This window comes from Heterodontus francisci, chromosome 31, assembly GCF_036365525.1.
Source record: "Heterodontus francisci isolate sHetFra1 chromosome 31, sHetFra1.hap1, whole genome shotgun sequence".
Lineage (NCBI taxonomy): Eukaryota > Metazoa > Chordata > Chondrichthyes > Heterodontiformes > Heterodontidae > Heterodontus > Heterodontus francisci.
The window spans coordinates 13,755,496-13,780,985 of NC_090401.1; the positions used below are offsets into that span (position 1 = coordinate 13,755,496).

The following is a 25,490-nucleotide window of genomic DNA, read 5'->3' on the forward strand; positions in this document are numbered from 1 at the left end:
GAGATGTACAAGGAAACTTATGTGTGGATGCAGAAGATGTAGGCAGGGTTCTTAATGAGTTTTTTGTCTGTCTTCACAAATTAGAGGGATGATGCAGACATTGTAGTAAAAGGGAAGTGTGAAATATTAGATACGATAAGCATAATGAGAGAGGAGGTACTGGAGGTCCTGTCATCCTTGAAAGTGGATAAATCGCCAGGGCCGGATGGAATGTATCCCAGGTTGTTAAAGGAAGCCAGTAAGGAAATAGTGGATGATCTGAGGATCATCTTCAAATCCTGACTAGATACAGGCGAGGTACCAGAGGTTTGGAGATCTGCGAACATTGTACCATTGTTTAAAAAGGGTGCGAGGGATAGGCCAAATAATTTTAGGCCGGTCAGTCTGACCTCGGTAATGGGCAAATTATTAGAATCAATTCTGAGAGATAGGATAAACTGTCACTTAGAAAGGCACGGATTAATTAGGGATAGTCATCATAGATTTCTTAAGGGTAGTCATGTCTTCCTAACTTAATTGAACTTTTTGAGGAAGTAACAAGGAGGATTGATGATAGTGCAGTGGATGTGGTCTACATGGATTTTAGTAAGGCATTTGACAAGGTCCCACATGGCAGACTGGTCAGAAAAATAAAAGCCCATGGAATACAGGGGAATGTGGCAAGTTGGATCCAAAATTGGCTCAGTGACAGGAAACAAAGGGTTGTCGTTGACAGATGCTTTTATGAATGGAAAGCGGTTTCCAGTGGCATTCCACAGGGCACAGTGTTGGGTCCCTTGCTGTTTGTGGTATATATTAATGATTTGGACTTAAATGTGGGAGGCATGATTGGGAAATTTGCAGATGACACAAAAATTTGCCATGTAGTTCATAGTGAAGAGGATAGCTGTAGACTCCAGAGTTATATCAATGGTTTGGTTGAGTGGCCGGAAAAGTGGCAAATGGAATTCAATCTGGAAAAGTGTGAGATAATGCATTTGGGGAGGGCAAATAAAGCAAAGGGATACACAATCAATTGGAGGATATTGAGAGGGGTAGAGAAGAGAGACACCTTGGAGTGCATGTCCACAGTGACCACTCCTTGATGTCACACTCAGTCAAATGCTGCCCTGATTTCAGGGGTAGGAACTTTCAGCTCAACTCTGAAATTCAGCTCTTTTGTCCATGTTTGGATCGAGGCTGTAATGAGATCTGGGGCTGAATGGTCCTGGCGGAACCCAAACTGAGCATCGGTGAGTATGTGATTGGTGAGTAAGTGCTGCTTGATAGCATTGCTGACCACACTGTTCATCTCTTTGCTGATGAGTAAGAGTAGATTGATGGGATGTAGTTTCTCTTAGCGGTTTTGATACAACTGACTGGCTTGCTAGGCCATTTCAGAGAGCAGTTAAGAGTCAACGACATTGGTGTGGGTCTGGAGCCACATGTACGCCATACGAGATAAGGACGGCAGATTTACTTCCCTAAAGGACAATAGTGAACCAGAGGGATTTTTAACAACAATCCAGTAGTTTCATGGTCACCACTACTGATATTAGTTTTTTATTTCCGATTTATTTATTGAACTGAATGGAAATTCCCCTGCTGCCGTGGCAGGAGTTGAACTCTCAAATCTCTCAAGAAAGGGTATAAGGACATTCCGAGTAACTACAGGCCAGTGAGTTTAACATCAGTGGCAGGTAAGGTTTTAGAAAAAATAACCAGGGAAAAAAATCAACACGCACTTGGAGATGTTTGAGTTAATTAAGGAGAGCCAGTATGGATTTGTAACAGGCAGATTATGCACGAATCTAATTGAACTTTTTGATGAAGTAACAGAGAGGTTGATGAAGGGAAAGCAATGGATGTTGTCTATATGGATTTGAAGAAAGCCCTTGACAAAGTACCACATAAAAGGTTGGTTAACAAAATTGAGGCTCATGAAATAGGAGGGTCAGAGTGAGCTTGGATAAATAATTAGCTTAAGGACAGAAACTAGCAAGCAGTGGTAAATGGTTGTTATTCAGACAGCAGGATAGAAGAAGTAGTGTTCCTCGCAGTTCAGGCTAGGACCACTGTCCTTTTTGATAGATATAAAGGAGTTGGATATTGGAATGCAGAGTAAAATTTCAAAATTTGCCGTTGATATTTGCTTCTGTGGACGAGAAAGAGACTCCAGGATGGTATGGTGCCTCCCTGCTGCCAGGGTCAAGGATGTCTCTGAACGGGCAGGGGGCATTCTGAAGGGGGAGGGTGAACAGCCAGAGGTTGTGGTACACATTGGTACCAACAACATAGGCAGGAAGAGTGATGAGGTCCTGCAGGGGGAGTTTAGGGAGTTAGGTAGAAAGTTAAAAGACAGGACCTCTAGGGTTGTAATCTCGGGATTACTCCCTTTGCCACGTGCCAGTGAGGTTAGAAATAGGAAAATAGTGCAGCTAAACACGTGGCTGAACAGCTGGTGTAGAAGGGAGGGTTTCAGATATCTGGACCATTGGGATCTCTTCAGGGACAGATGGGACCTGTACAAGAAGGGCGGGTTGCATCTAAACTGGAGGGGCTCAAATATCCTGGCTGTGAGGTGTGCTAGTGTCACTCGGGAGGGTTTAAACTAGTGTGGCAGGGGGGTGGGAACCAGAGCAGTAGGACAGCAAGTGAAATAAATGACGGGGAACTAGTAAATAAGACCAGTAAGACTAAGAGGAAGAGTACGCAGGGAGATGTTGCGGAGCACAGCGGGACTGGTGGTCTGAAGTGCATTTGTTTCAATGCGAGAAGTATAACAGGTAAGGCAGATGAACTTAGAGCTTGGATTAGTACTTGGAACTATGATGTTGTTGCTATTACAGAGACTTGGTTGAGGAAAGGACAGGATTGGCAGCTAAATGTTCCAGGATTTAGAAGCTTCAGGCGGGATAGAGGGGGATGTAAAAGGGGTGGGGGAGTTGCATTACTGGTTAAGGAGAATATCACAGCTGTACTGCGGAAGGACACCTCGGAGGGGTCATGCAGCAAGGCAATATGGGTGGAGCTCAGGAATAGGTAGGGTGCAGTCACGATGTTGGGGGTTTTCTACAGGCCTCCCAACAGCCAGCGGAAGGTAGAGGAGCAGATATGTAGACAGATTTTGGAAAGCTGAATAGGTAACAGGGTTGTAGTGGTGGGTGATTTTAATTTCCCCTATATTGACTGGGACTCACTTAGGGGCTTGGATGGGGCAGAATTTGTAAGGAGCATCCAGGAGGGCTTCTTGAAACAATATGTTGATAGTCCAACTCGGGATGGGGCCGTACTGAACCTGGTATTGGGGAATGAGCCCGGCCAGGTGGTCGAAGTTTCAGTAGGGGAGCATTTCGGGAACAGTGACCATAATTCCATAAGTTTTAAGGTACTTGTGGATAAGGATAAGAGTAGTCCTCGGGTGAAGGTGCTAAATTGGGGGAAGAGTATTGTCACAATATTAGGCAGGAACTGAAGAATTTAGATTGGGGGCGGCTGTTTGAGGGTAAATCAACATCTGACATGTGGGAATCTTTCAAACATCAGTTGATTAGAATCCAGGACCAGCATGTTCCTGTGAGGAAGAAGGATAAGTTTGGCAAGTTTCGGGAACCTTGGATAACGCGGGATATTGTGAGCCTAGTCAAAAAGAAAAAGGAAGCATTCGTAAGGTCTGGAAGGCTAGGAACAGACGAATCCCTTGAGGAATATAAAGACAGTAGGAAGGAACTTAAGCAAGGAGTCAGGAGGGCTAAAAGGGGGCATGAAAAGTCATTGGCAAACAGGATTAAGGAAAATCCCAAGGCTTTTTATATGTATATAAAGAGCAAGAGGGTAACTAGGGAAAGGGTTGGCCCTTGACTGCAAAGCATTTAGGTAGATACGTCCCCAGGGCCTGATGGGATCTACCCCAGAATACTGATAGAGTCAAGGGAAGAAATTGCTGGGGCCTTGACAGAAATTTTTGTATCCTCATTGGCGACAGGTGAGGTCCCAGAGGACTGGAGAATAGCCAATGTTGTTCCTTTGTTTATGAAGGGTAGCAAGGATAATCCAGGAAATTATAGGCCGGTGAGCCTTACGTCAGTGGTAGGGAAATTATGAGAGGATTCTTCGGGACAAGATTTACTCCCATTTGGAAACAAACAAACTTATTAGCGAGAGGCAGCATGGTTTTGTGAAGGGGAGGTCGTGTCTCACTAATTTGATTGAGTTTTTTGAGGAAGTGACGAAGATGATTGATGAAGGAAGGGCAGTGGATGTTATCTATATGGACTTCAGTAAAGCCTTTGACAAGGTCCCGCATGGCAGACTGGTACATAAGGTGAAGTCACACGGGATCAGAGATGAGCTGGCAAGATGGATACAGAACTGGCTCGGTCATAGAAGACAGAGGGTAGCAGTGGAAGGGTGCTTTTCTGAATGGAGGGATGTGACTAGTGGTGTTCCGCAGGGATCAGTGCTGGGACCTTTGCTGTTTGCAGTATATATAAATGATTTGGAGGAGAATGTAGCTGGTCTGATTAGTCAGTTTGAGGACAACACAAAGGTTGGTGGAGTTGCGGATAATGATGAGGATTGTCAGAGGATACAGCAGGATATAGATCGGTTGGAGACTTGGGCGGAGAAATGGCAATTGGAGTTTAATCTGGACAAATGTGAGGTAATGCATTTTGGAAGGTCTAATGCAGGTGGGAAGTATACAGTAAATGGCAGAACCCTTAGGAGTATTGACAGGCAGAGAGATATGGGCGTACAGGTCCACAGGTCACTGAAAGTGGCAACGCAGGTGGATAAGGTAGTCAAGAAGGCATACGGCATGCTTGCCTTCATCGGTGGGGGCATAGAGTATAAAAATTGACAAGTCATGCTGCAGCTGGACAGAACTTTAGTTAGGCCACACTTAGAATATTGCGTGCAATTCTGGTCGCCACACTACCAGAAGGACGTGGACGCTTTGGAGAGGGTACAGAGGAGGTTTACCAGGATGTTGCCTGATCTGGAGGGCATTAGCTGAGAGGAGAGGCTGGATAAACTTGGATTGTTTTCACTGGAATGATGGAGGTGGAGGGGCGACATGATAGAGGTTTACAAAGTTATGAGTGGCATGGACAGAGTGGATCGTCAGAAGCTTTTTCCAAGGGTGGAAGAGTCAGTTTACTAGGGGACATAGGTTTAAGGTGAGAGGGGCAAAGTTTAGAGGGGATGTGCGAGGCAAGTTATTTACACAGAAGGTGGTGAGTGCCTGGAACTTGCTGCCGGGGGCGGTGGTGGAAGCAGGTACGATAGCGACGTTTAACAGGCATCTTGACAAATACATGAATAGGATGGGAATAGAGGGATACAGTCTCCGGAAGTGCAGAATGTTTTAGTTTAGGCAGGTATCATGATCGGCGCAGCCTTGGAGGGCCGAATGGCCTGTTCCTGTGCTGTCATGTGCTTTGTTCTTTGTTTGATACCAAATGTGGCAGACAGTGAGGATGATAGATAGGCTAGCAGAATGGGCAGAAAAGTAGCAGATGGTATTTCATACAAAGAACTGTGAGGTGAAGTATTTTGGCAGAAGGGATAGGGAGAAGCAACATACACTAAATCTTCTTTGGCCTCCTTGTCTCGAGAGACAATGGGTAAGTGCCGAGAGGTGGTCAGTGGTTTGTGGAGCAGCGCCTAGAGTGGCTATAAAGGCCAATTCTAGACTGACAGACTCTTCCACAGGTGCTGCAAATAAAATTGGTTGTCAGGGCTGTTACACAGATGGCTCTCTCCTTGCACTTCTGTCTTTTTTCCTGCCAACTGCTACGTCTCTTCGACTCACCACTCTTTAGCCCCGCTTTTATGGCTGTCCGCCAGCTCTGGCGATCACTGGAAACAGACTCCCACGACTTGTGGTCAATGTCACAGGACTTCATGTCGCATTTGCAGACATCTTTGAAGCGGAGGCATGGACGGCTGGTGGTTCTGATACCAGTGACGAGCTTGCTGTACAATGTGTCCTTGGGGATCCCGCCATCTTCCATGCGGCTCACATGGCCAAGCCATCTCAAGCGCTGCTGGCTCAGTAGGGTGTATATGCTGGGGATGTTGGCCGCCACGAGGACTTCTGCTTTGGAGATACGGTCCTGCTACATGATGCCAAGGATTCTCCAGGAGGCAGCGAAGATGGAATGAGTTGAGACGTCGCTCTTGGCTGACATACGTTGTCCAGGCCTCGCTGCCATACAGCAAGGTACTGAGGACACAGGCTTGAAACGCTCGGCCTTTTGTGTTCCGTGTCAGTGCACCATTTTCCCACACCCTCTTGGCCAATCTGGACATAGCAGCGGACGCCTTTCCCATGCGCGTGTTGATTTCTGCATCGAGAGACAGGTTACTGGTGATAGTTAAGCCTAGGTAGATGACCTGTTGAACCACTTCCAGAGCGTGGTCACAGATATTGATGGATGGAGCATTTCTGACGTCCTGTGCCATGATGTTCGTTTTCTTGAGGCTGATCGTTAGGCCAAATTCATTGCAGGCAGCCACAATTCTGTCGATGAGTCTCTGCAGACACTCTTCTGTGTGGGATGTTAATGCAGTCTCGTCATCAAAGAGGAGTTCCCTGATGAGGACTTTCCGTACTTTGGTCTTCGCTCTAAGATGGGCAAGGTTGAACAACCTGCCATCTGATCTTGTGTGCAGGAAAATTCCTTCTTCTGAAGACTTGAACGCATGTGAGAGCAGCAGTGAGAAGAAGATCCCAAACAGTGTAGGTGCGAGAACACAGCCCTGTTTCACGCCACTCAGGATAGGAAAGAGGTCTGGTGAGGCACCCCTATGCTGAATTGTGCCTTTCATATTGTCATGGAATGAGGTGATGATACTTAGTAGCTTTGGTGGATATCCTATCTTTGCTAGTAGTCTGAAGAGACCACGTCTGCTGACGAGGTCAAAGGCTTTGGTGAGATCTATGAAAGCAACGTAGAAGGGCATCTGTTGTTTGTGGCATTTCTCCTGTAGCTGGTGAAGGGAGTATAGCATGTCAATAGTGGATCTCTCTGCTCAAAAGCAGCACTGTGTCTCAGGGTGGACACATTCAGCCAGCTTCTGGAGTCTGTTTGAAACAACTCGAGCGAAGACTTTCCCCACTATGCTGAGCAGGGAGATTCCACGGTAGTTGTTGCAGTCACCGCGGTCACCCTTGTTCTTATAGAGGGTGATGATATTGGCATTTCGCATGTCCTGTGGTACTGCTCCCTCATCCCAGCACAAGCAAAGCAATTCATGGAGTGCTGACAGTAAAGCAGGCTTGGCACTCTTGATTATTTCAGGGGTAATGCCATCCTTTCCAGGGGCTTTTCCACTGGCTAGAGAATCAATGGCATCACTGAGTTACGATTTTGTTGGCTGTTCGTCCAGCTCATCCATGACTGGCAGAGACTGGGCTGCATTGAGGGCGGTATCAGTGACAACATTTTCCCTGGAGTACAGTTCTAGGTAGTGCTTCACCCAGCGGTCCATTTGCTTGCGTTGGTTGTACAGTTGTAAAGAGTATACAGGGACAGAGGGACCTGGGGGTTCATGTGCATAGGTTTTTGAAGGTGACAGGACATATAGAACTTGGGCTTCATAAATAGAGGTATTGAGTATAAAGACAGGGAAGGTATGCTGAACCTGTATAATGCTTTGATTAGGCCACAATTAGAATATTGTATTCAGTTCAGATCACCACTTTAGGAAAGATGTGAGGTCCCTTGAGAGGGTGCAGAGGAGATTTACCAGAATGGTTCCAGGGATGAGGGATTTTAGCTACATGGTTAGGTTGGAGAAGCTGGGGTTGCTCTCCTTGGAGCAAAGACGATTGAGGGGAAATTTGATAGAGTTGAGCAAGATTATGACAGGTTTATTTAAGGTAAACAAAGAATAGCTGTTTCTGTTAACTGATGGCACAAGGACTAGGAGACACAGATTCAACATTTTAAACAAGAGATGCAGGGAGGATGTGAGGAAGACATTTTTTACACAGCGAGTGGTAATGACCTGGAACTCGTTGCCTACGAGGCGCAGACGATGAATGATTTCAAAAGGAAATGGGACAGATTAGATTGCTCTACAGAGAGCTGGCATGGACTCAATGGGCTGAATCACCTCCTTCTGTGCCATAACAACTCTATGTTCTATAGATTAGCCCAGGCCGCTGCATTACTAGTCCAGTACGCTACTATACTGGCGCTGACACTTTTAAGTTCATACTTGTGACTCAATATTGGAAAGTCTTTACTCCAGACTGTACAGATCCCTGCACTTTCAACTTAGTGGGAGAAATTTAAGAAATCAGGTGCACAAATTTAACATGTTTATGCTTGCAAATAAACCAATTAATCTTTGTAAATATAACCTACTGCTTGCAAAATATAGAAATTATGCAGAAGGGCACCCTTCAACAAGATACAATCTTATATGCTGCTTACAGAAAATAAGAAGAATACATTAGAGGCTGCAAACTTATTCCATATGACCATGCAAAGTCTTAATTCAGCAACATTAGAATGGTGAATTGTTATCCCAAGTTCGCCGAAATGCATACATCAAAACAATGATTCTAACGTTCTCTAAAATACAATCTGCACCATAAAGAAACAAAAATGCACCCTGAGTTGACCAACTCAAGAAAATCACCAACAAGATGGAGAAAATTGTTGAGTATATATTCCAGCTGAAGTGTAAATACACCTGGTTTCCCCATTTATAAATAAATCTTATTATGGTAACAATTTTCCAATTTTCTGGAAACTGAGGATGCACATTATGTTTGTCCCTACTGTCATAGAACTATTTATTTTCTCCTCTGTTTAAAACTCTTGTAAAACATACTCTTAAAAGACTGTAATTAAAATTACCTGAAAAATGTCTGCACTGTAGCTACACAATAACATTAATGCGCCCAGTGGAGTGTTTTCAGGTCAGGCCTCATAGAAACATAGAAAATATGCCGGAGTAAGCCATTCAGCCCTTCGGGCCTGCTCCGCCATTCAAAAAAGATCATGGCTGATTGTCTAATTCAGCACCCTGTCCCTGCTTTTTCCCCATATCCCTTGATCCCTTTGGCATTTAATTTAAAAAACTGTCAAGTACACATGCCAGGAAATCCTCCTCCACAGTATTATTGGTAATTTGGTTTGACCAATCTATATATAGATTAAATTCACCCATGATTACAATTGTACCCGATTGCATGTGTCTCTAATTTTCTGTTTAATGCCATCCCTTACATCTCCACTACTGTTTGGGGGCCTATAGACAACCTCCACCAACGTTTTCTGCACCTTGGTGTTTCTTAGCTCCACCCATACAAATTCCACATCATGATTTTCCGAGCCAACATCCTTCCTCACTATTGCATTGATTTCCTCCTTTACTAACAACGCTACCCCTCCTCCTTTCTCTCTTTGCCTGTCCTTCCTAAATACTGAATACCCCTGGATGTTCAGTTCCCATCCTTGGTCACCTTGCAGCCATATCTCCGTAATCGCTACTACATCATAACCATTTATATCTAGTTGTGCTGTTAATTCATCTACCTTATTGCGAATGCTCCGTGCATTAAGACACAATGCCTTTAGACTTGTCTTTTTAACATTGTTAGTCATCTTAGCTTTATTTTGCACTACGGCCGCATTTGTTTCTCGCCCTTGTTTTCTCTGCCTTCCACTTTTGCTTTTTACCTTTCTGTCTTTAATTTCTATGCTTGTTTCCCTCTCCTCTGTCTCCCTGCTCAGATTCCCATCCCCCTGCCATTCTAGTTTAAACCTTCCCCGACAGCGCTAGCAAACACCACCCCTCCCCACCCCCAATGAGGAAATTGGTCCCGGTCCTGCCCAGATGCAACCCGTCCAGCTTGTACTGGTCCCACCTTCCCCAGAACCGGTCCCAATGTCCCAGGAATCTGAATCCCTCCTCCCTGCACCATTTCTCCAGCCACGTAACGTAGCCTGAATCAAAAGTTAGCTATCTTTACTAATAATTAAATAGTACATGACTTTATCCCAAACTTCAAGCCACAAATGCAAGAGTTTGATCAACCATGATCTAATTGAATGACGGAATAGGCTCGAGGGGCTGAATGGCCTACTCCTGTTCCTATGTTCTTTACAGCAAAAGACAACTTTCCCACTTGGTTCAATCCTCAAACAGAAACCATTAATCTTAAGGGTAGATTTTCCTGTGCTGCTCGCCAAAAATAAATTTGTGTTGGGCAAAGAATTTTGTAGAAGAGACTTAAAGATTCACAGTTGTATAAAGAGTCTGCAAATTTTACCATTCTCTAATATATAGAAATCAAAAATCATCAACAATAGGTAATCAACACGTCCAGAGCCATGTTTTTATAACACTCTGGCTCGAGACTGGAAATTGTTTTAATTATGTATCAATTTAAGTCACACAGACATCCATCAGGGTTAATAAATGTTGGAAAAATTTGAAAAAAATATTCCGGGCTTGAGGATTTCCTTAATGGTAAATGAGGAAGTTTACCACTTAGCTTAAATTTTGTGTGTTTTGGCTAACAGTGAAGTATCTTTCTGCTCCCAGCAACTAATCAAAAACTGCGGGCGTACAACGGCAATTTTCTGGTACGTGATAACAGTAGGTAAGATACTTTGCCTCCAGTGCAAGGCCAGAAAAGTTACCGCAGTGAATAGCTAAATCATGGAGATCAGGAAAGGTGCTAGATTAGATTCTTCGTCTGTCGCAAAAACTGCAACAGCTCATCCCTGCGTTAAAAGTTGGCCAGGGTTTCCATCCATAATCACTATTTAGTAATCCTTTCTGAAAGTGCACGTGTGAACATGTGAATTGCCTGTGAAACTGCTTCCTACCAAAGAGCCAATGCTTCAACAAATGGAGGAAGGGGAGAACTATTGATAGGAACATTTCATAAAAACCTTTAACATCTAAGCACTTCTGTCTAATATAGAATAAATAGTTCCTAGCACCAATTATTTTATCATTTCTTGTGCACAAAAGAAACAAGTTTCTGTGTACCAAATATTTGCAAATAACAATCCTATGCACCAAATAACAGGAACTAATCATCCTGTGGATCAAGTATCAAGAAATAATCATCCTGCACAGGTTGTCAGTATTTTGTCAAATGATGATGGCACATTAACAGAATCTGCAGATTTAGACGTGTCCTGGGAACAGGAAGCAAGAAAACCATTTTTGCCTGAAATACATGAAAAACTCCTCTTTTTAACACTCTAAAGATTGGCTTATGAAATCTAATTATGAGCTTAACTTTTCTTTCCAATGTTGTTTCAGCAAGAAGCATGCAATGATTGTTGCTATTCATTGAAAAAATGATTAATGACCACAGCCCAGAAAACTTCACTTAGGATTTAAATATTCTTTAAATACTCTATATCATCAGCTGTGACAACTGTAATGACAAACATGGAAAGAAACTGATTTACACAAGGTTTAGAATTTCCACAGTCCCAAACTTCAAGCCACAATCTCAATAGCTTATGACACCTTACCATTTGCTACTACCCCAACTTGAAAATATTAATCTTGAAATAGATTTTCCTGTGCCAGTTAACAAAACTGAATATGTGGTAGGAAGAAAAGTGGGAAGGGAAGGGAAAGTGGGAGAAGTGCTCTGCATGTTTTAAATTGTTCAGAGCCTGAAGTATTCATCAATGAAATCAAACTGTGACAGAATTGGACTGCCAAAGACTGATGGGTAAACCTTTAGAAGACAAGTATTGTTTGAGTTCTTATAGCCTAAATACACAAACTGAATTCTTACTCAAGCAAGTGTCATTTTCAATTCAGTTTCATGCCAGCTTCTTAGTTCACTTGTTCTGCACCCACTTGTAGTTTTAAAAGTGGTTCTCAAACCTGCAGAGTACTTTTCAATGTTCATTACCAAAGGCAACCCATTCAAAAAATTCATAATTTTACAAACCAGGCTAAATAGAACAGCTTAATGCTTCAATTCCCTAAATCATTTGCTCAATCGCAAAATGACTAATGCTTAGCTCCAAAGGGATACACGTAAAGGGCTGAGAATAGGATTTAATAACACATCAGCCAATGAGTCACAACCCTGCAAGTACAGGAATCAGAATGCATAACAAAAGCTTGCAATGAGAAGACAATATATTGATCTTGGTTTTCTGCTTGTAGTCTAATGTTATAGTATTCAATATCCTCAGGAGAGACATTTAAAATTGCACTGTAAAGATATTCTAAAGATCATTTTCACTTCTAGTTGGCTTGTGTCTTTTAATCACTGATTTTGTCAACTGAAGCAAGAAATTAATTTGGACAGTCTTAAATTAAGTTGGAAGGAGGAAGCTGGCAAGAAGAGCATTCTGAAATGAAAATTATAATGAAATTCCACTGAGCATGAGTAGACTTACATTGTACAAACTGGCAGCGAAATAAAATTCACAGAATTCTATAACATCCAATGCACAAGTCATAAATTTACATAGGTTTTTATGATCTCCACACTAGGGGATGCAATATCTACAATATTATAATTAGTACTCAGCTGATACAAAGCTCACAACCATTACATTGATCCAAACAACAAACAATTTAGAACTGCTAACGTAGAGAATGCCTCAGAGTTCTTTGCATAAACAGTGGACACTGAAGAGGACAGAAAAAGCAGAGGAAAACATAGTTAGGGAAGAGGGCAAACATAAGATCACAAAGGATTGTGGAACCAGAAAGGACATTGCTAAAGCAGAAGACTTTGAGAGACAGTTCCAGAGGGTCTTGGCATAGTGGCAAAGAACAGTTGCTGATGGTGAAGTGCGAACAAGAAGTTAAAAGGCATCACAAGAGCAGTGGGTACATGGGGAGACACACATGGCACTATTCAAAGTAGAGCAGGGGTTCTCCTTGGTATCCTAGGCAATGCTTATCCCCCCCAAAAAAACAGATTATCTAGTCATTGTCACACTACTGTTCATGGGACCTTGCTGTGTGCAAATTGGCTGCCACATTTCCGACATTATAATAGTTATTACACTTCAAAAGTATTTTGTTGCCTGTAAAGTGCTTTGGGATGGCCTGAGGTCATGAAAGACACGATATAAATGCAAGACTTTCTTTCTTTCTTAAGGAGAAGAATCCCAGCTTTTCTAGTCTCTCCACTAAACTGAAATCCCTTATCCCTGGTACCATTCTAATAAAATAAAAGCAAAATACTGCGGATGCTGGAAATCTGAAACAAAAACAAGAAATGCTGGAATCACTCAGCAGGTCTGGCAACATCTGTGGAAAGAGAAGCAGAGTTAACGTTGCGGGTCAGTGACCCTTCTTCGGAACCCATTCTAATAAATCTCCTCTCCAAGGACGAAATTGAGGTACAGAGGACTGGACACAATACTCCAGCTGAGGCCTAAGCAGTGATTTATAAAGGGTTAGCAAAACTTTCTTGCTATTGTACTTTGTGGGTGAGATTTTAATTCACTCGAAATCTATTTACTTACACTGAATTAAAATTGGGCCTTGTATCTCCATTTGTAACACCCAGGATCCAGTCTGTTTTTTTTTAAACAGCCTTATCTGTATGTAAACTCTCAGGTCTCTCTGTTCCTGTACCCCCTGTAAAATTGTACCATTCAGTTTTTTTGCCTCTCCTCATTAGTCCTTCCACTGCACTATATTTAATCTGCCCTGTGTCTGCCCATTTCACCAGTCTGTGTCCTTCTGAAGCCTGGTACCACCTTCCTTACTGTTTAATACTTAAACATTTGTTCTGTTTTATTATGTTTGTTCTCTCTACCTATGTCCAGTTCATTTATATATATGAAAAAGAGGAGCAGTCCTAATACCAAACCACTGTATCTTCACTCTAATCCAAAAAGAATCATTCACCACAACTTTGTGCTTTCTGTCCCTTAACCAATTTTGAAATCATGCTGCCACTGTCCGTTTAATCCCACAGGCTGCAATTTTGCTAACAAGGTTATTATGTGGTACTTTATCAAATGCCTTTTCAAAGTCCATGCACACAACATCAAACACACTACCCTCGTCAACTCGGACTATTATCTCATCAAATAACTCAATAAAGTTAGCCAAACATAATTTGCCTTTAACAAATCTATCATTAAACAACCATATTTTTCCAATTGACCATTAATTAATTTGTTTTTTTCTATAAAACAACAAGGTTTGCAAACATTTTTCAAAAGAATAGTACTTTTTTAAAAGTATAAGATTAAAAATATGAAAACACATTGGAAAGGATTATACTGCAACATATGCAACATCATATGTAGTGTGAATGTGTGGCAATGTCCAACAAGGCAGTTCAGTTGCTGAATTTGTGAAGTATGCTGTTCTGGATCATCCAGAGACCAAGTCACGTCTTTTCAACTTAACACAGTGACACAGGCCCCTTTAGCAATGTGCCCCATCAAGCACAACTTGAACCTAAATTTCCACATAAAAAGGACATACTTTGCTTTTGTGGCTGTAAATTTCAAATGATTTAAAAATATCCCATACAAACTAAAATATCACAATACATCTCATAACTCATGCAATACCTTTTGCAGTTTAGTATGAAAGGCTGTGCTCTGTGATACTTTGCTGTTTTGGAGTTTCAAAGTAACACAAATTGACTCACTAAGTGTTACAAAAGCAAAATACTATGAGGCTGGAAGTCTGAAAAACAGAAAATGCTTGAAATACTCAGCAGGTCAGGCGGCATCTATGGAGAGAGAAATAGAGTTAACGTTTCAGGTCGATGACCTTGCATCAAAACCAGAAAAAGTTACAGATGTAACAGGTTTTCAGCAAGTAGAGTCAGGGAAAGGCAACAGAGGGTGGGGGAGAAAGAACAAAAGGGAAGCTATGATAAGGTAGAAGGCGGGAAAGATTAAATGACAAAAGGGATGATGGTGCAAAGCAAAAGGAGATGGTAATGGGACAAGTAAAGAAACAAAAGATGGGTCTAGAGATGCAAATAGGAATAGCAGAGTCATTACCAACAGCTGTTGTGCGAAAATATGGGGGCAGATGTTATGATCTGAAATTGCTGAACTCAATTTTGAGTCCAGAATGCTGTAAAGTGCCTAATCGAAAGAAGAATGCTATTGCTGGAGCTGCCGTTGAGCTTCACTGGAACAATATAGGAGGCCGAGGACAGAGAGGTCAGAGTGGCAGTGGGGTAGAGAGTTAAAATGGCAGAAAGCTCAGGGTCATGTTTGCGGACTAAACAGAGGTGTTCTGCGAACTGGTCACCCAATCTGCAGTTGGTCTCACCAATGTAGGGGAGACTGCATCCTGCGCGGCAATTACAATTGAAAGAAGCAAAACTAAACTGTTGTTTCACCTGGAAAGAATATTTGGGGCCTGAACGGTGGGATGAGAGGAGGTAAAAGGGCAGGTATTGCATCTCCTGTGCTTGCTCAAGAAGGTGCCGTTGGAAAGGGAGGGTGTGTAAAGGATGATTGAGGAGTGGACCAGGGTGTCATGGAGGGAACATTTCATTCGGAATGCTGAAAGGGGAGGGGAAAATGTCTTTGGTGGCAGCATCACGCTGGAGGTGCTAGAGGATGATCCATTGAATGTGGAGGCTGGTGGGGTGGAAGGTGAGGACTAGAGGAACCTATCATTGTTCTGGGAGGGAGGGAAAAGGGTGACAGCAGAAGTGCAAGAAATGGAACAGACACAGGAATCATTGGTTGAGAAAAAAAGGAAGACATATCAGGAATACTGGGATGGAAGGTGGCATCGTCAGAAACTGGAAGAATGGAATAGAGTCCTTACAGGAAATGGGGTGGGAGGAAGTGTAGTCAAGCTAACACAAATCTATCACTCTCAGAGTTAAACATCAATTGCTGTTTGTGGAAGAGAGTTCCAAACTTCTACCATTCTTTGTGTGTAGAAGTGTTTCTTAATTTCACTCCTGAAAGGTCTGACTCTAAGTTTTAGGCTATGCCTCTAGTCTTAGACTCCTCAACCAGCACAAATAGTTTATCTCTATCTACCCTATCCGTTCCTCTTAATATCTTGAATACTTCGATCAAATCACTCCTTAACCTTCTAAATTACAGGGACTACAACCTTAGTTTGTGTAATCTCTCCTTGTAATTTAAACCTCAGAATCCAGGTATAATTCTGGTAAATCTACACTGCACTCCCTCCAAGGCCAATTTATGCTTCCGAAGGTGTGGTACCCAGAGCTCTCATAGTTCTCCAGGTATCGTCCAACCAGGGCTTTGTACAGCTGAAGCATGACGTCTAGCTTCTTGTATTCTGGACCTCTAGATACAAAGGCCAGCATTCCAACAGCCTTTTAGATTATTTTCTGGAGCTGTTCATGATATTTTAATTATCTTTGTACCTAGGCCCCCAAGTCTCTTTGGCCCTCCACTGTTTCAGCATTTCACTATTTCAAAAGTATTCTACTCTATCCCTTTTAGGTCCAAAGTGGATAAGACTAGAATACCAAAAAAAGACAGGCACAGCTCGGACCCATACGGGTTTCTATAGCAACTTCTTTTATTTGGAGGAAGTGAGTGGAGTCAAAGGACTAGTTCTTCAAATTAAGAACGTTCAGCCAGGTGAAATCATGGTTCTGAGAGGGAGGGGAAGGGGTGAGAGCAGAAGTGCAGGAAATGGAACAGACAGAGGACTCCTTGTTGAGGAAAATGGAAGACATATTTGAAGCACTGAAATGAAAGGTGTCATTATCAGAATAGATGCAACGAAGACAAGGAAACTGGGAGAAATCACAAAAGGCACAGGAGACTATCCGGCCTTTCTTGTCCACACCTGGCTGGGAAAGAATTATCCAGCCTAATCTCAATTTCCAGCTTTTGGTCCATAGCCGAAAATGCATATCCAAGTACTTTTTAAATGCAATGAGGATTTCTGCCTCTACCATCCTCTTAGGCAGTGAGTTCCAAATTCCCACCATTCTCTGGGTGTAAAAATTTCCCTTCAACTCCTCTCTAATCCTTCTGCCAATTAGTTTAAATCTGTTAAAAAAAACAGAAAATGCTGAAAATTCTCAGCAGGTCAGGCAGCATCTGTGGATAGAAAAAAAGAGATGCCATTTCAGATCATGACCTTTCATCAGATGCTGCCTGACCTGCTAAGTATTTCCTGCATTTTCTGTTTTTGTTTCAGATTTCCAGCATCTGCAGTTTTTGCTTTTATTTTATTCATTCATGGGATGTGGACGTCGCTGGCTAGCCCAGCATTTATTGCCCATCCCTAATTGTCCTTGAGAAGGTGGTGGTGAGCTGCCTTCTTTGTATTAGATTTTAAATCTATGCCCCCTGGTTATTGACCTTTCTGCTAAGGGAAATAAGTTTTTCTTCTCCACTCATAGGCCCCTCAAAATTTTATAACTGAATTTTGTATCATCTGCACACTTCTTAATCATGCCCCTTACACCTATGAATTATTGATAGAAACATCAAAAAACAGAAGACCTAAAACTGAGCCCTGCAGAACACCACTAGAAAGCAGCCTTCCAATCACAAAACCACCCATTGACCATTACCTTTTACTTCCTGCCAGTGAACCTATTTTGAATCCAACTTGCTACTTTCCTTTGGATCCCATGGGCTTTTGCCATGGGTGGTGATGGTGGATGGGGACTGGTTGGACCTTTGTTTAAGGAGGAAGCAGAGGGCCCTCAGACCATCCTGTTGGGAAAAGAAAGAGATTGGACATCCATTATGAAAAGGAACAAGAAACCTGCTGAGTATTTCCTGTACTTTCTGTTTTTGTTTCAGATTTCCAGCATCTGCAGTATTTTTGCTTTCATTATGAAAAGGAGATGGTTAGGGGCAGGAAACTCAAAACTGTTAACGGGACAGAGGGCATCGAAGGAGTGTGAATATAGGTGGGAAGAGACTGGACAAAGTGAGAAAAAAAGAGTTGAGATAGGAAGTAAACAGCTCCGCGAGGCATAACAAGCTGAAATGATGGTCTGCCAGGACTGTCCTGTTTGTGGATCTTGGGAAGGAGGTGCAAGTGGGTTGTGAGGGCAGGGGAACTATGAGTTTGGAGACTGTGAAGATCTCCACTGGAGATGAGGTCAGTGATAGTCTTGAAAACAATGGCTTGATGTTCGGTGGTGGGGTCATAGTCCAAGGGACGGTCGGAGGAGGTGTGAGAGAATTGGTGTTCAGTCTATGCAAGGTAGAGAGCGTTCACGAAACAACAGCAGAGCCACTCTTATCAGCAAGTTTAATGGCAATGTTGAGGTTGGACCAGAGAGAATTGAGTGCTGCTAATTCAAAAGGAGTAGGTTAGAGTGAGTGAGAGGAGCAGAGAGATTGAGATGGCCAATATCTTGCCGGTAGTACTCAATGAAAAGATCTGGCAATGTTAAGAGGCAAGAGGGAGGGGTCCAAGTGGAGTGAGAATTTTGAAGAGAGGAGAAAGGGTCCACTGAGCAGGAGGGAAGATTCCTGCAATGAAAGGAGAGCTCAGCGTGGTGCCAAGCTCATTGAGGTGGGAGCATAAGGGAAAAAGCTGGAGCCTTTGCTGAGGACTGATCATTCAGGGTCAGAGAGGAAGGTCAGAGGACTAGTGAAAACATGGAAAATGGTGAGATTGGAAGAAGGGATGGGGTCAGAGAAAAGTGAAGATAGATCCACAGGGGTGTAGGTATCCAAGAGTTATTGAAGCTTGCAATCCTTGATACATGAAAGAGAAAAGATTTTTATTAAAGCGCCAGATGAGGCGAAGGATCAAATGGAACTGTGGACCAGGACAGCTTTGAGATAGAGTGAGTCGGTGCTGCTGAAGAGAGATCCGATGCATGCATGTGGTGGTGTATGGTGGTGAGCGAGGATCTCAGAACGTGGTGAGAGCAATGTTTGAGGAACGCTGAATACCTTGTCGATATCTGTAATCATGGATAGATTTGAAACGTTAAGGATGGAATTTCAGTTGGAATTCACGTGAACTAAGTTGGAACCAGTGGCAGATGCTGAGGAAAGAGATGTGGCTATGAAAGAGAGTCTTGGTAGACATCTGATCAAACATGAGAAGCAAAACAGAAAGCAATGAAGATAACCGAGGTAAGAGGGACAAATGGAAATCCCATCGAAGAGCAGAACTTCAAGGGGGGCATTCCTGGAATAGAAGTAGCATTGAATTCAACATTACTGCCCGGTGTTATGACTAGGTGTGAAAGGTGTCTAGGGGCCTGATACTGTCTTCACCTGGTCTTATTGTAACAGGGTTTAATTTTAAATACACTGTGTTTTGAGCTTCCTCTTGGTAAATCCTTGTTCATTGCTTTCCAATTATAAGGCAAAGAAATGAGCACAACAGATTTTCTTAGGTTTCAAGAAGAAAAGTTAAATTTATTAAAAACTTAAACTTAAACTCTCATTTGATTGACGCCTAGGGATACACACCATGCCCACGCTAGCATGCATACGCAATACACACATGCAAATAGAGACAGAAAAGAGCAGAAGCAAAGATAAAGTAGAACAGTTTGAGGCAATATCTTGTTCATGTGTCTTCAATGGGTGTTCAGTTCCGCGAGAAAGAGATGAGAGTAGACAGGAGAGAGGTCTTTTTAGTCCAGGAGCAAAGAGCTTTCTCAGTTTGAAACAACTCTGTGAAAAGTTCAAATTCATACAGACAGTTAGTCATGTGATTAAACAGGTCTGACCAGGTCTTCTGTGTACTGAAGAAGCAGGGACTGGGTCCTTTGTTCCAACATTGTCTGCCAGTATGCAAAAAAGGTCTTTCCAGCGAGGGGCCTGGCAATTCCTTGTGATAGGCCCTCTTTTCTTCCCAGCAATATTTTTAAGTTTTTAATGTTCATGTGGCAAAATAATGTGTGCCTCATTCTTGGCAGGTGGGGGCCTGCATGACACTGATAATTTGATGAAATGGGAGAAAGTTCACAATCTATTAATTACGGTAAGCAGTCAGATTTGGTAATTGTACATTAACTGAGTGTTTAATTGTATTCAGATGGTGGGCGTTAACTGAGGGTTCACTTGTGCTCCTATATATAGGAGCAGACTGAAACTATAGTGGTTGGGTTTGGAGGTACATGCTTGTCACTGTAATGTATGTTACTGTAAATAAAAGCTTATAATTGTACAAAGATTAGGCTCCAGTTCTACCTGTCACCACATGACTATCTATAATAGAAGATTAGCTCAGTTCAGAATCACTGCACACTTAGCACCACCTGAAATAGCAATCAAAGATCCCTTAGCAAGAGAAGGTGCTGCATTTTATGCTTATTCATGTTATCAACCTAGCCTGGAAAAGACAGTTTGTGGATTCAAACAAACGCTTTTAAGAAGTGTCATTTGGTGATTCAGATAGTCCGCCAAAGGAGAGTGGTTTCTAATGACTTAACATACTGATTTTCATTGATCTGTAAAGCACATTTTGTTGTACTTTACGGGCAAAAGAATGGAAGATTAGTGCTCAGATTGTACTGTCAGCAGGTGGTTATTTATCATTCCACTCAGTTACAAAAGAAAATAAACTGGGACACTGGCATACTCACCCAATGTTAAGACTATTTTATTGTTAAAGGCTTTTACTGCAAAGCTTCCCTGATGCCTCAGTGGATAAATGTACTGCACATTAAGAGAACTTCCTTAAATGGTGCAAACACCAATTCACTACTTGTGGTTGAGTTCCAGCTACATTTGCCAGCAGTGGCCTGTTATTTCTGCCTTTTTATTTATCCCTCCTCATAAATGCAAACTATAAGGTAAACAGAGCAGTTCTGCACTATAAATGGCATGCATATTCTGCTAACTCATGAACTACATGCATTTTATAAGGTTTTCATTTGGAGAACTCCAGCTCCACTGCAACAGAAGTACCTCAGGTAACATCAACAGCAGCAGTAACAGCATATTGGCATTAGCACCTCAGTGCAGCTGTGCATTGCTCAAACACCATTTCTTGCCTCCCAAATTCATGCCCATCTTTTCTGGAAATCCATGTTTGAATCCCACCAATGAGGTTTCTGTCTCTTGCCATCATACTGAAAAGGCTCTTATCCAAGTCACAAATCAGATCCTATGTGACAGTGACAAACATAAACTATCCCTCCTTGTCCTTCTCGACCTGCCTGCAGCCTTTAACACAGTCCACTGCACCATCCTCCTGCAATGCCTCTCCACTATCGTCCAGCTGAGTGGGACTGCACTTTCCCGGTTCCATGCTTGTCTATCTAATCGTAGCCAGAAAACCATCATCAATGGCTTCTCTCCCCACTTCTGCACAATTACCTCTGGTGTTCCCCAAGGATCTATCCTTGGACCCCTCCTATTTCTCGACTTGCTGCCCCTCGGCGACATCATCTGAAAACGTGTGAGTTTCCACATGTACACTGATGACACCCAGCTCTATCTCACCACCACCTCTCTTGACCCCTCCACCGTCTCTAGATTATCAGACTGCTTATCTGACATCCAGTACTGGATGAACAGAAATTTCCCCCAATTAAATATCGGGAAGATTAAATATTGTCTTCGGACCCCACCACCAACTCCCCTCGCTCATCACCAATTCCATCCCTCTCCCTGGAAACTGTCTGAGGCTGAACCAGACTGTTCACAACCTTGGTGTCATATTTGACCCCGAGACGAGCTTTCAACCTATTTCCACCTCCGTAACATCACCCATCTCTGCCCCTGCCTCAGCTCATCTGGTGCTGAAACCCTCATCCATGCATTTGTTACCTCCAGACTTGACTATCCGAACACACTCCTGAACACCCTCCCACATTCTACGCTCTGTAAACTTGCTGTCATCCAAAACACTGCAGCCCGTGTTCTGGCTCGGGGGGGGGGGGGTCCTCTGGTTTTACTGGGCCGCCTCCTCGGGTGCTGAAGTGCCCCACCACTGCTGGTAAGATACCAGCGGTGGCAGGAGGAGGTCCTTAAGCTGCAATTAATTGGCTACTTAAGGGCCTCAGCTGGCCAGGGGTGGGTGGTACGTTTGCACCTACCACCACCCCCCACCCCCGCCGCTGGTAAAATAGCAGCGGAGGCGGGTAGGCAACAGGCATGGCAACCCCCCTGCCCACCACAGCACGGGCCACCCCAGCTAAAACTACCCCCCCTGCCCTGCTCTCTGACTCCCACCCCCTTGCCAGGACTCAGCTAATTAGCCCCAGTGATGCCCGAACTGCACTTACCTTCCTGAAGGGCAACATTCATCGTTCGCCACTTGCTGGGTGCAGTCCTAGCAGTGGCCACCACTCCCTGGTGGCGCTGAACTGAGGAACTGATTGTTGAGAAGCTATTGGAGGTGGGACTTCCTGCCACATGGTGGCGGAAGTACTGAATGAGGCCAATTAAGGGCCTGGGCCATTCAAAATTTCTGTGTGGCTTCGAGGTCCGGCAGAGACAGGCTCTCCCCCAACTTTTTAGCTGGTGGGCGGGACCACCGCCACAATGTAAAATTCCGGCCTGGGGGAAAGTCCACTTACTCCCACTTCATTTCTTATAAAGACTCTCGTCCATTATTCCAGTTGCTCTGTCTCTGTCGTATCTGTTCTGACAATGCCACCTCCCACATCAGTTCTTCCAATGCGTCATTCTTTTTCCTCAACCAAGGATTCCCCTCCAGTGTGGTTGGCAGGCACGTCGATTGTGTCTGTCCTATTTCCTGCACTTCTTCTCTCACCCCTCTCCGTCTCTCCCAGAACCACAAAAGGATTCCCCTTGTCCTTATCTTCCACTCCACCTCCACATTCAACGAATCATCCTCCAACATCTCCAGTGCAATGCCACCTCCAAACAAATTTTCCCCTCTCCTCCCCTATCAGCACTTGGAAGGGACCATTCCCTCCTCTCCTTTATCACCCCAACACCCTCTCCCCTTTACACAGCATCTTCCGATGCAAGTGCAGGAGTGCAACATCTTCCCTTTCACCTTCTCCTTTTCTATTGTCTAGGGCTCCAGACACTCCTTCCAGGTGAAACAGTGACTTACTTGTACTTCTTTCAATTTAAGATACTGTATACACTGCTCATGATGCAGTCTCCTCTATATTGGAGAGACCAAACGCAGATTGTGTGATCACTTTGCTGAACACCTCTGTTCAGTCTGCAAGCATAACACTGAGCTTCCAGTCGCTTACTATTTTAATTCACTGTCACACTCACATAACCACACCCTTTTGTCTTGCAAATCATGCTTTTTGTCATTTAATGTCCTCTGCCTTCCATCATATCTCTGATCTTCCCATTTGTTCGTTCCTCCCCTCACCACTTTCTCGTCCTCTGTACTTGTTTCAAAACTATTAAATCTCCAACTTTTCCTAGTTCTGGCAAAAGGTCAACGAACTGAGACGTTAACTATGTTACTCTCCACAGACTTTGGCCTGACCTGCTGAATATTTACAGCATTTTCTGTCCTTATTTTACATTTCCAGAATCCACAGTATTTTGTTTTTGCTATAAACAGAGCTATATGATCCCACAACCAATGGATATGGTTGAAGTTCTGCAGTCATGCCACATCCAGTCATGAATGTTGGTGAAGAATGAAACAACTAACAAGAAAAAGAGGCTCATGAACATCCGTTCCTCAACAATGGCAAATGTCATACTTGACTGCAAAAACATGGCTGAGAAGTTTGCAATCATCTTCTGCCAAAAGTGCCACGTAGATTATATTTCTTGGCCTTGTCCTGAGGTCTCCACCATCACAGATGCCAGTATTCAGCGAATTTAAATCACACCATGTGATTTCAAGGATCAGCTGAGTGCACTGGACACTGCAAAGGCCCTCTGGGCCTGACAACATCCCAGGTTTAGTGAAGAAAATTGTGCCCCAGTAATAGCTATCCCTCTAGCTAAGGTATTCCACTACACTTATGGTACTGACATCTACCCAGCAATGTGGAATGTTTCCCAGGTATTTTTTTTTTAATTCGTTCATGGGATGTGGGCATCGCTGGCTAGGCCAGCATTTATTGCCTGTCCATAATTGCCCTTGAGAAGGTGGTGGTGAGCAAGCCACTTAGTTGTATCAAACCGCTGCAGTCCTTGGGATTAGGTACAGCAACATTGCTGTTCCTTTTCTAAAGACTTAGTAGTAGTTTGATACAACTAAGTGGCTTGCTAGGCCATTTCAGAGGCATTTAAGAGTCAACCACATTGCTGTGCGTCTGGAGTCACATGTAGGCCAGACAAGGATGGCAGATTTCCTTCCTTAAAAGGGCATTCGTAAACCAGATGGGTTTTTACAACAATCAACAATGGTTTCATGGTCACCACTAGACTAGCTTTTAATTCCAGATTTATTAATTGATTTCAAATTCCACCAACTGCTGTGTTGTGATTCGAATCCATGTCTCCAGAACATTAGCCTGGGGCTCTGCTTTACTAGTCTAGTGACATTACCACTGCGCCACTACCTCCCCATACAATAAAAACAGGGCACTTCCAATCCAGCTAATTATCATCATATCAACCTGCTGTCAATCAGCAGAAAAGTGATAGAATCAGTAATCAACAATGTTGTCAAGTGGCACTAACTCATCAATAACCTTCTCGCTAGTTCGTTTCAGTTTTGCCAGGACAGCATTGCTAATTGCACATCAATTGTGTTAAATTATATGCAGGTGGAGAGCATTAATTGGGTTTCACTTGAGCATATTTTTACGGTCAGACGAGGAGGGGTCGAAGGGCTTCCCTCTTTTCCCCCTCCTTGTTTGACCACAACAGTTTTAATTATTTTTTAAAGTGGATGTACTGGCCAATTCAGTAAGTGTTTGATTACTTACTTGCTATGATCATAACAAGAACCAATTGTACAGGTTTTCTTGAGTTTAACAAAGAAATAAGTTAACTTTATTGTATTTTATCCGAACTAATTAAAATAATAAACTATGCGCCAACTTTCACACACAGGCAGGTTGCAGAGTGGGGGAGGGTAGATTGGTTGAGTTCGAGTCCATAGAAAAAAAGGTATAAAGTCTGTGGAGTTTGGTGATTCAGCTGGCTTCGAGCTGAATTCAGTGGTCTGGAGGTTTTTAGCTTGAAGAGATAGATGACTGATTCAGTGGGTTTCTTGGAGACAGCAATGCGGATGATTTCCTCCAGCGGGGTTTCTGATTGTAGCCAGAGAATACAAAGGTGGTCAGTCAACAGGGAGCATTTGAAGCTTGCAAGCTGGAATAGAGATACAGAGAGAGACCCCCACTTGGGTCTGCACATGTCAGAATCCAGATGCCTCTCTTTGCTGCTGCAGAGAAACACAAGTTTAAAACCACAGATGGGGAGGGGCTTGTCACATGACAGTCACTCAATGATTCAAGCATAGTAGTTAGCAGTATTTCTTCTTGATAAGAGTAAAAGAACAAGCAGTTCCCTTAAACTTGGTTCTTGCTGGGATGTGCAGACATATCATCTCCCTCCTCACAGGCCTTGCAATGTAGGATACAGTGTTGAAAATTAGGTGGCTATCTTAAGCAAAGTCATCTTTTATTTGTTCTTTTTTAAAAGTTCTTGAAAAGATATAAATTCAAATCT

The 25,490-nt window shown here is 43.2% G+C and overlaps 1 protein-coding gene across 1 annotated transcript in view; it reads right to left on the minus strand.

Moving 5' to 3' along the window:
* LOC137347073 (adhesion G protein-coupled receptor B2-like) overlaps nt 1-25,490 on the minus strand; it is a 1,240,702-nt gene that overhangs the window by 1,046,570 nt on the left and 168,642 nt on the right. The window lies entirely within an intron of this gene.